The sequence below is a fragment of the Pseudophryne corroboree genome, chromosome 6 (genome assembly GCF_028390025.1).
Source record: "Pseudophryne corroboree isolate aPseCor3 chromosome 6, aPseCor3.hap2, whole genome shotgun sequence".
Classification (NCBI taxonomy): domain Eukaryota; kingdom Metazoa; phylum Chordata; class Amphibia; order Anura; family Myobatrachidae; genus Pseudophryne; species Pseudophryne corroboree.
The window spans coordinates 29925166-29934331 of NC_086449.1; the positions used below are offsets into that span (position 1 = coordinate 29925166).

The 9166-nt window shown below is 45.3% G+C and overlaps 1 pseudogene; it reads left to right on the plus strand.

Moving 5' to 3' along the window:
- The window catches only part of LOC134934169 (extracellular calcium-sensing receptor-like), a 78208-nt pseudogene extending 76957 nt beyond the window's left edge, over positions 1-1251 (plus strand).
- The last annotated feature ends 7915 nt before the right edge of the window (positions 1252-9166 follow it).

Here is a 9166-nt window from a genome sequence, read left to right on the forward strand (position 1 = left end):
AGGGTAGCTGAAGACCTCACAGAGGGACATACTGTAGCTGCAATAAATAAAAATAATTTCTCCAAAGTGATTCTGTAGAACGTCCAGGAGGGAATTACAGAGACCATTCTTAAGAAGAAGAAAAATTAAAGGACTTTATTACTGTAGAAACTTTCCTCCACATTGTCCTACAGTATTTATAGCGAGTGAAAAATGAGAAGACTAATGCAGAATTTCAGCAGTAATGGTTTTATGGTAGATATTTCCAAGTAGAGAGATATTGTATGGGTATAACACTATTTCCTTTCTTTGGATATAAACTATGAAATGAAACAAGTAATCATTTTGTTATTCTATCTCAGATTGTTTTGATTGCATGAAGTGTCCGTGGGACCAGTGGCCAAATCCTCAGAAAACTAAATGTCTACGGAAGCCCATAGAGTACCTGCACTATGAAGATCCACTAGGAGCAGCATTGGCAGGAACAAGCATACTGTCCTCAGCCAGTCCTGTTTTAATTTTAATGCTTTTCATCCACTGTAAGGACACGCCCATAGTGAAAGCTAACAATTATTTCCTAAGCTGCCTTCTGCTGAGTGCTTCCTCTGCTCTTTAGGTTTCATTGGCTATCCACAACCTGAGAAATGTCTCCTACGCCAAGCTGCATTTGGCCTGGTGTTTACTCTTTGCATCTCTTGTATTTTGGCAAAAACTATCATGGTGGTCTTTGCTTTCATGGCCACAAGACCGGGAAGCAGGCTGAGGAGATGGACCACACCTCAAGTCTCCTACATGATCATTTTTGCTTGTTTCCTTTTACAGTTCCTCTTGTGTGTCACTTGGCTGTCACTCACCCCTCCTTTCCCACAGTACAACACTCAAACCAAACCTGGACTCATCATTGTTGAGTGTAATGAGGGCTCCTCCATTGCCTTCTGGACCATGCTGGGTTATCTGTTTCTTCTGGCCACCATTAGTTTTAGTGTTGCCTTCCTGGCTCGGAGACTTCCTGACAGCTTCAATGAGGCCCAGTTTATTACCTTCAGCATGCTGGCCTTCCTCAGTGTCTGGGTGTCCTCTATCCCGGCCTCCCTCAGTGCTCAGGGTAAATACACGGTGTCCATGGAAATATTTGCCATCCTGGCTTCCAGTTGGGCTCTGGTGATCTGTATGTTCCTGCCTAAATGTTTCATCATAGTGTTCAGACCAGGCATGAACTCCAGAGAACATCTCATGAGAAGAGACAGAGATCAGTCTCAAAGCAGGATATAGAAAAAAGCATGAGCTGAATCATTTATATTTTACTGTTTTCAGGTTAAGCTATAAACTAATAAAAATATTATATTTGTTGTTATCTCCTTTGCTGGTTGAATTGAAGTTGGTAGAACATGTATCAGGTACCTCCAGGAAAGATCAGTAAATATTTAGATGAGTTTACATCTGTTGACTAGGCCAAGCATGGCAAAGGGCATACACTGTTTTATTCGGGATCCAGTCAGGGTCCCGGTGAACGGGGTCCCTGCAGTCGAAATACCGACGCAGGGTACTCAGAATGCCAACACATGCATGCTGAATAGTGTCACAAGCCTGGCGCCGGAATCCCAACAGCCGGGATCCTGAACAATTGTGTGCCGGCCCACAGGAGTGGTAAGTCTGGGGGAGGGGAATGTTTAGTTTTAGGCTGCGGCGTGGGGGGTAGAGGGGATAGGTTTACGCTGCGGGGGGGGGGGGGGTAGGATTAGGCACCCCTGGAGAGGGTTAGGGTTAGGCTGCAGGGGGGGAAGGGTTAGGTTTAGGCTGTGGGAGGCGGAGGGGGAGGCTAGGTTTAGGCACCACCGGGAAGGGTTAGGCTGTGGGGTGGGAGGGTTAGGTTTGGGCTACGGGAAGGGGGGCAGATTAGAGGGCCACTGGGGAGGTAAGTATACTTACCTTCCCCTGTCAGGATTCTCAGCTTCAGGATGCCACGGTCAGTAGTCTGTCTATGCTGACAGTGGGTTCTGCAAGAGAGTAATATTTTACATACAAAGAGGTCAATCCAGTTAGGTTTGAGTTGCCTTGTGTGAGCAGCGAGTTACCGTTTTCTCAGCAAATTCGCACTGCGCATTGCATTTCCAATCCAATTACAAACGTGCATTGAAGCAATCAGAAGACAATGACATTTTTTGTGTGCTCCCCTGAGGGTGTGAAAAGGTAGGGAAAAATTTCAGAACTTGCTTCAGAACCCCTTTGCAGGCTGATAAACAATGACGAGATAATGGTGGATTTGCAGCAGGATCCCAGAAGAACCAATAATTGATGGAAGGTTCTATTTAGAAGGTCCAAATGATTTTTTGTAAATACTGCCTTTTCTCAGTAGAACCTGCGGTCAATCCTTGTCGGTTTCCGGTGAGTTTGAAATGAATTCAATCTGCCATTTAGTAAATTTACCCAAATGTTTTACACAGGGGCTGGGTCACATACAGTCGTGGCCGTCTGTGCGTCTTTTGCCACATTCGCGTCTGCTACTTCTCCTAATGCCACAACACCCCTACCTGGTGTACGTCCAAATGTGGAAGGACTGAGATGGCCACTGTTAGAAAATGCTGAAATACCAATTGGTGCATCCTTATATGCCTCATCGGTCACAGAATCAAAACTTGCGATTGCCCTATGATGTCAGAGTATGACCTCCAATGACAGTAGTTAATAATTACCCATGAAGGATCCAGGTGAGGCAGACATTTTTGGTGCACTACGTAGAATTACACTGGGCAGAATAGGCAATGCTAGGAAATAATGACACATAATGGGAGAGATAGAAATGCTAGATGAAGTTCATCAGAACCACGCATGTGTCATTCTAAACAGAGCACCAGCTGAGGCAGCCATGTTGGGCATACTACATTAGTTACAATGTGTGAGTGAGCACTACATAGCGGCATGACATAATGTAGATGGATAAAATGATCAGTGAACTAACAGGATGACCCATGCATAATTAATTCAGTACCAGGCGAGGCAGCCATCTAAGGTTCCCTACATAGGTCACAGTGGGCAGGATGACAGTACCAAGCCAGGCAACCATCAAGAAACAAACACCAGGCCGGCGCTTAACTCCAATAATGCTTCCAAGTATATTAAAAACAATTTATTTAGCTAGCATCAGAAAAAACAAAAAATACACATAAATTAAAAAATTAATAATAGACCACAATGTTAAGTATCACATAAAACTTGGGTATATTGCACCTCAGATATTAGCATAATACATGCCTAAATAAAAACATATAAGAGAGGGTCACTGGATTTTATAGAGAGCGGCTTCCTACAATTCATCTTGTGCAGGAAAGCAATTACAGTGACTAAGTGAGTAATAGAAACCGTACGGTTTTTCAATTTAAATATCTATCCAGTCCATGGATAAGTTTACATCAATTTTTGGTCACAGATGCTGAATACATCAGCCGGAGGACATATCCTTATTAGAACTGTGAGATAGATACGGAACAACTATTAGAGTCTAATCATATTCTATTGAAAGTCTCTTTTTATAAAATCCAGTGACCCTCTCTTATATGTTTTTATTTAGGCATGTATTATGCTAATATCTGAGGTGCAATATACCCAAGTTTTATGTGATACTTAACATTGTGGTCTATTATTAATTTTTTAATTTATGTGTATTTTTTGTTTTTTTCTGATGCTAGCTAAATAAATTGTTTTTAATATACTTGGAAGCATTATTGGAGTTAAGCGCCGGCCTGGTGTTTGTTTCTAATTGTCTTATTGCTGAGAAGGCTGGCTACCTCCTCACCAGGTGGCTGCTGATTCCAATTGTTATTCACAAGGATCTGTCCAGTGCCAACAAACCTTATTTTCTGTTTGAGGCAACCATCTAGGTGCAATACATAGGTCACAGTGGGCAGGATTACAGCACCAGGCGAGGCAGTCATCTAAGGTGTACTACATAGGTCACAGTGGGCAGGATGACAGCACCAGGCGAGGCAGTCATCTAAGGTGCACTACATAGGTCACAGTGGGCAGGATGACAGCACCAGGCGAGGCAGTCATCTAAGGTGCACTACATAGGTCACAGTGGGCAGGATGACAGCACCAGGCGAGGCAGTCATCTAAGGCGCACTATATAGGTTACAGTGGACAGGATGATAATACCAGGGGAGGCAGCCATCTAAGGGGCACTACATAGGTCACAGTTGGCAGGATGACTGTACCAAGTGAGGCAGCCATCTAAGGTGCACTACATAGGTCACAGTGGGCAGGATAATAGTACCGGTCTTGGCATCAATCTAGGGTGCATTAGATAGGTCTCAGTGGGCAGGATGACAGTACCAGACAGGGCAGCCATCTAGGTGCACTACATAGGTCACAGTGGGCAGGATGACAGTACCAGATGAAGCAGCCATCTAGGTGCCCTACATAGGTCACAGCAGACAGGTTGACAGTACCAGGCGAGGCAGCCATCTAAGGCACATTACATAGGTCACAGTTGGCAGGATGACAGTACCAAGTGAGTTAGCTATCTAAGGTGCACTACATAGGTCACAATGTGCAGAATGACAGTACCAAGTTAGTCAGCCATCTAGGGTGCACTACATAGGTCACAATGTGTAGGATGACAGTACCAAGTGAGTCAGCCATCTAGGGTGCACTACATAGGTCACAGTGGGCAGGATGACAGTACCAGGTGAGGCTGCCATCTAAGGCGCACTACAAAGGTCACAGTGGGCAGGATGACAGTACCAAGTGAGTCAGTCAGCTAGGTGCCCTACATAGGTCACAGCAGACAGGATGACAGCACGAGGCGAGGCAGCCCTCTAATGCGCACTCCATAGGTCACAGTTGGCAGGATGACAGTACCAAGTGAGTCAGCCATCTAGGGTGCACTACATAGGTTACAGTGGGCAGGATGACAATACCAGGTGAGGCAGCCATCTTGGGCGCACTACATAGGTCACAGTGGGCAGGATGACAGTACCAGGTGAGGCTGCCATCTAAGGCGCACTACATAGGTCACAGTGGGCAAGATGACAGTACCAAGTGAGACAGCCATCTAAGGAGCATTACATAGGTCACAGTCGGCAGGATGACAGTACCAGACTGCACAGCCATCCAGGGTGCACTACGTAGGTCACAGTGGGCAGGACGATAGTACCAATTTAGTCAGCAATCTAGAGTGCACTACATAGGTCTCAGTAGACAGAATGACAGTACCAGACGAGGCAGCCATCTAGGTGCACTACATAGGTCACAGTAGCAGGATGATAGTACTAGTCTAGGCAGCAATCTAGGGTGCACTACATAGGTCTCAGTAGACAGAATGACAGTACCAGACGAGGCAGCCATCTAGGTGCACTACATAGGTCACAGTGGGCAGGAGGACAGTACCAGGCCAGGCAGCCATCTAAGGTGCACTACATAGGTCACAGTGGGCAGGATGACAGCACCAGGCGAGGCAGCCATCTATCGTGCACTACATAGGTCAACATGCAGTGGGAAATTACAGAGAGAAGGAACAGAACAGTTGAGGTGGGGTGCAGGATGCGGCAGTAAGGAGAGGCAGTTGGTGGCAGTATCAGTACAGGGCATTTAGAAATAAAACAGAATTAAATGATAGTTCTAGAAGCTATATTAATAAGTTGCAAATGAAAGATTGAGCAAATAGCATAAAGCAACATAAAGCAGAACGCTAAATCGTGTACAAAACCTATGGGCAACATAAAGGTGAGTCCATCAACACAAAAGAATGTAGAAGTATGGAGAGTCCAAATTCTGTCTGTGGGGGCAGATATAGGGGCATATTCATTATCACTACAATGTCACAATTTCTAGTTCTACACTCCAAAGGAGATGTAGAAAGTGTGACAGTCATCAAACTCTGGAAAAGCTTTTTTTTTTCGCGTTTGATCATGAAACTGTTCGCCATCGCCGTGAGGGATACAACCTGCGGGCAGGTGAGGGGGTGTGGTTGCAGTGAGCAGCCGGCCAGCCCCAGCCAGCTATACACACACCCTGTCGTTGGGTGGGGGGTGCCGCGGCTGCACTGAGCAGCTGGTTAGCCCTGGCCCGCCATACATACAACTGGGAGGGGGGGGGGGGCTTGCGGGGGCTGCGGCTGCAGTGAGCAGCCAGCCAGACAACAAGCTGGGGGGCCAAGGCTGACGGGCAACCCCAGCATAATGATCTGGGGGGTGGGGCGCAGCTATAACATGCCGACTGGGGTCTGGGTGGAGGTGCTGCGGCTGCAGTGTCCCGTTCTACAGATGGGCACCCTGGCAGCCTGAGGGGAAAATTATCACTTTTTTGAAGAACTGTCTTCTCAAAAAGCACAGTTTTTTGAAAGTGATCATTTTGTCATGGGGGCATGATGAACCATGAAAAAATTGTGAGAGAATTGAAAACTAAAAATTGTCATTGCACAATTTTTTCATAATGAATATGCCCCATAGGGAGAGAGGGGATTAGAACACGCAATAAAAGGGTAGGGGACACGTGGTTAGCAAGCGGTTATAATATGCTAAAAATAAAATATGTACAGATATGTCCTCATACATCTTTGCTGCAGTCATCCAAACTGCCTCTCATGGCGCGCCAGTCACCAGTAGAGTCTGCTAGCGCCGGGAGTCTGTTTTGCATCTCTTTTTGCGGAAAATGTGTCTAAGGCCTCTAGGATGCACCAGAAGGACGCATGAGGCGTTGACAGCTCTGCATGCGTTTCCAGAAAATGGGGGGATGGTGGCTCTATTTTCTGGGAGTGTCGAGGCTCGTGTCTGTGTCTTCTGATGCAGGTTTATTGGCCTCACAAGCGTGCAGGAGGTGTCCATTCGTAGTAAGTTTAGGCTAATACTCAGATGACCGATGCTGCTGCCATCACTATCAATGGTCACGTGCTGTGTCTTCAGGAGCTGCACTCGGATCTGCGATACGTCCGATGCCCTCATTAGCATGTTTTCACATGTGACCACCATCGGGATGCATGCGCATATGAAAAACATCGCTCCAATTAGTGATGTGCACCGGAAATTTTTCGGGTTTTGTGTTTTGGTTTTGGATTCGGTTCCGCGGCCGTGTTTTTGTTTCGGATGCGTTTTGGCAAAACCTCCCTGAAATTTTTTTGTTGGATTCGGGTGTGTTTTTTTTTTACAAAAAAACCTAAAAAACAGCTTCAATCATAAAATTTGGAGGTCATTTTGATCCCATAGTATTATTAACCTCAATAACCATCATTTCCACTCATTTCCAGTCTATTCTGAACACCTCAGAGTCACAATATTATTTTTAGTCCTAAAATTTGCACCGAGGTCGCTGGATGACTAAGCTAAACGACCCAAGTGGCCGACACAAACACCTGGCCCATCTAGGAGTGGCACTGCAGTTTTCTAGCGAGAGGATGAGTGCTTCCATTCTCATGTGAATCTGAACCACTAGCCATGAACATAGGCCAGGGCCTCAGCCGTTCCATGCCACTCCGTGTCGTAAATGGCATATTGGCAAGTTTACGCTTCTCATCAGACGCTTTTAATTTTGATTTTTGGGTCATTTTACTGAACTTTTGTAGTATACTTGACGACACAGAGGTAGAGCAGTGGACTACTGTACCGTACTGCTATATATATACTGGTGGTCACAGCAACATTCTGCACTGTCCCCTCCTACAATATACTGCGCACAACTAAATGCAGCACAGGTATGGATGGATAGTATACTTGACGACACAGAGGTAGGTAGAGCAGTGGCCTACTGTACCGTACTGCTATATATTATATACTGGTGGTCAGCAAAATTCTGCACTGTCCTCCTACTATATATACTGCACACAACTAAAATGCACCACAGGTATGGATGGATAGTATACTTGATGACACAGAGGTAGGTAGAGCAGTGGACTACTGTACCGTACTGCTATATATTATATACTGGTGGTCAGCAAAATTCTGCACTGTCCTCCTACTATACATACTGCGCACAACTAAAATGCACCACAGGTATGGATGAATAGTATACTTGACAACACAAAGGTAGGTAGAGCAGTGGACTACTGTACCGTACTGCTACATATTATATACTGGTGGTCAGCAAAATTCTGCACTGTCCTCCTACTATATATACTGCGCACAACTAAAATGCACCACAGTTATGGATGGATAGTATACTTGACGACACAGAGGTAGGTAGAGCAGTGGACTACTCTACCGTACTGCTATATATTATATTCTGGTGGTCAGCAAAATTCTGCACTTTCCTCCTACTATATATACTGCGCACAACTAAAATGCACAACAGGTATGGATGGATTGTATACTTGACGACACAGAGGTAGGTAGAGCAGTGGACTACTGTACCATACTGCTATATATTATATACTGGTGGTCAGCAAAATTCTGCACTGTCCTCCTACTGTATATACTGCGCACAACTAAAATGCACCACAGGTATGGGTGGATAGTATACTTGAGACACAGAGGTAGGTAGAGCAGTGGACTACTGTACCGTACTGCTATATATTATATACTGGTGGTCAGCAAAATTCTGCACTTTCCTCCTACTATATATACTGCCCACAACTAAAATGCACCACAGGTATGGATGGATAGTATACTTGACGACACAGAGGTAGGTAGAGCAGTGGCCTACTGTACCGTACTGCTATATATTATATACTGGTGGTCAGCAAAATTCTGCACTGTCCTCCTACTATATATACTGCGCACAACTAAAATGCACCACAGGTATGGATGGGTAGTATACTTGACGACACAGAGGTAGGTAGAGCAGTGGACTACTGTACCGTACTGCTATATAATACTGGTGGTCACTGGTCAGCAAAATTCTGCACTGTCCTCCTACTATATACTACAATGCAGCACAGATATGGAGCATTTTTCAGGCAGAGAACGTATAATACTGGTGGTCACTGGTCAGCAAAATTCTGCACTGTCCTCCTACTATATACTACAATGCAGCACAGATATGGAGCGTTTTTCAGGCAGAGAACGTAGATATTTTCAACACTGAGCACAGATATTTGCAGCACACTGAGCACAGATATTTGCAGCACACTGAACACAGAAACTGAGAGAACGCTGCACGTCCTCTCCCTATCATCTCCAATGCACGAGTGAAAATGGCGGCGACTCGTGGCTCCTTATATAAAATACGAATCTCGCAATAATCCGACAGCGGGATGATG